The following is a 2,772-nucleotide window of genomic DNA, read 5'->3' as shown; positions in this document are numbered from 1 at the left end:
TGCAGGAGCTCTGCACCTTAACGCGGAAAATGAAACAGATCATGTAAGCGATCTGGCAGCAGGACGCCAAACTCCCGAACGAGCAGCGACTTCCTGGCTAATCAACTCAGTGTCTCCGCTCATTAAGACTGGCGCCAACCGTGGAACTTTTCTGCGAGCCGGGGTAATTGGGGCGGCTCGTTTTCTGGATTGAAGCAAATGCTCATCCCACACTCAACCCCATGGTGCACCAGATGGCTACAGAGCCGGGCTGCGGACTGCAGTTCCTGCTCCCTCGTCCCCTCGTGGCCGGTGTGAGAGTCCATTGGAAACACTGGAAGTCTAGTGGCAGGAACGCATCTGGACCTCTTCTCCTCTGGCCCCTTAATGCTGGCCTGCAGCGGGAGGCCTCTGAAATACCGGAATCGGTCCAGAAATCTTCAGCAGCAGCACAGCCAGACAGTGAAATCACATGAATGGTTGCAGCCGAGAGCTGGAGACAGCTCACCAATCCGGATCGATATGCTGCAAGTACCTGGATTCCACCAAGCTACAGATCCCTGGAAATCTACCCCACCTCTGGGTGGATTTCTGGCCAGCGTCCCATGTCCTGGGAGTTTTGCATGCAATTGGATAGAATCACTGAGGGTCTGCGCCCCTCTCACAGGCATCTTGGAAGTCGCCCTATATCTCCCCCAGGAAGCTTGTACTTTGAGCCGCCATTCGAAAATATACCGATCTCCCTTCTCCACCTCTCTACCAGGGTGTCAAACCACCAGGGAAGAAAAACAAATGTTTTCAAGTCGAGCTATTTTTGGAAGAGGCTCAATTTGTCCTTTATCAAGCCTGTCCTCTACGTCACTACCCTCTCGTTAACCCACTATAACAGAGGCATGGGACTCACGCCACTCCCTCAGGGGCACAAACAAATTGGTGAGAAAAGCTGGGTACCAGTCATGAGGCACACAGGAGCACCGTAAGAACACAGCTACAAAGGAGAGGCGGTCTGTCCAATCAGGCTCAAGCAGTTAACTGCTTTTTGAACCCAGAACTTCACTTCAGTCAGTTCTTAATGATCGCAGCCGGCCAACAGCAGTAGCAAAGGTAGGTTTATTGCAGACCTGCTCGAGTTTGAAAGCGAAGAAACGCATCTTGTTCTCAGTACTGCTCCTAATTTCCACTTGTGCCACAAGGTGCACGTTTCATCGCTGAGCCTGAGGCAGACCCTGGGAGACTGCTGCCGCGAGCTGTGGACACGAGGAGGTTCTCGAATCAGTAAGCTACTAAGCTTTCAGCCCTTCAGTCTTTACATTAGGAAAAGTGTCATGTCTCAGCTCCGGCACGATTAACTTTCAAATAGATGCCTGCTTGCTTATTAACACTGCTACACTGTGACCCAGAGCATTATTTTCTAAAGGCAATATGGTCAACAGACCTACGTGGTTTTTTGACTCCAGATGTCAAACATTTTAATCAGGTCAGTAAAGCACATTTATACTGGCATGCGAGTGCACACAGACACATAGACCTGTGCTTAACTGCTTCCATATCCCTGCCGCCTCAGCCTTCTAAAGATCCGTGCTTCAGCAGAGACGGGCCCCTGGGTTTCTGCCATGGCAGGGCTCAGTTTGCCTGCAGGGCCTGTTAGTTAAAGTGCCAGAGGGCTCAGAAGCTTGCTCCCCACCTCGGCCTTGCTGATAATCAGCTGGGGGCTCTGTGTGATGAAACGGGCTGCTGTGCTTGTGAAGAATGAGCCTCAAGACCTTTCTCGCAGGGAGGAGAGAGCAGCTCCCCCGGCCCTAGGCCAGCTAAGCTTCAGTCGCCAGCCTCAGAGCAGTGAAAGCAGAAGAAAAGGGTCAGCCTGGGGAATGGAAGATCAAGAACGGAGGGAGAACAGAAGAGAAGCAAGAACGCAGCACAGAAAGCCCAGTTCTGTAATGTTTCAGCATCACTGCTAGCAAAGCAATCAATCGGGGGGAAAAAGGAAAAACGCTTCATAATACTTAAAGCATTAGTCACATAGATGTAAAGGTCATATAAATCTTCCTGTGATATTAATCCATTGATTTTGTGCTGTTGCCAGAACCAATGAAGCATAAATATATAAAAATAACAGCTCTCCAGTCAAACAGTGTCGAGCCCAGCAAAGCTTCCTGATGTAACAATGCAAAACACTTTGGACTGCAACAGCCCCAGCAAGACAGTCCAGAGGAAGCCGCAGGCCCTACTGAAGCACACAGGGGCCCAGGGACAGAAGCAGGAGACTTAACGGAAAGGCTGAGTAGGAATACACATGGCTTAAAGCATGGGCAGTTCATTTCATTTCCCTGAAGGTCAAGCTCGTCAATGATGATCTAAGCCACGTTCCACAGCAGGGCAAGGAAAATGAAAAACATACATTTTGTGTGGCTTGGAAACGCAAGATCAGCTGCCTGGTCTGTCAAGTGAAAGGACCAAGGTGAGAAAAAGGACATCCTACTTAAAACATGGCCCTTCCTCCTCCCTGTGCATACTACTGCCCCCCAGATTTTCCACTGCTGGAGCTAGGACACCTTTACAAGACCCCCCTAAAGGCCACCATCTCCAAGGCCACTACATTTACACTCCAGCCAGCAGGGAACAGCAATTCACAATAGAGGCTTTAAAGCTCAAAACAATAGCTAAGAAATGAGAAGTTCTCTGTTGCCATCTGCTGGGAAAAGAAAGCATTACAATGACCGTTGCACAGCTCAGCTGTTCATAAAACCAAATATACCCTCTAATTTGCCTGTCTTTTCCCTATTACAGGAAAAA

This window comes from Lepisosteus platostomus, chromosome 10, assembly GCF_059453375.1.
Source record: "Lepisosteus platostomus isolate fLepPlt1 chromosome 10, fLepPlt1.hap1, whole genome shotgun sequence".
In the NCBI taxonomy this organism is placed as follows: Eukaryota; Metazoa; Chordata; class Actinopteri; order Semionotiformes; family Lepisosteidae; genus Lepisosteus; species Lepisosteus platostomus.
This window is presented reverse-complemented; position numbering follows the sequence as displayed.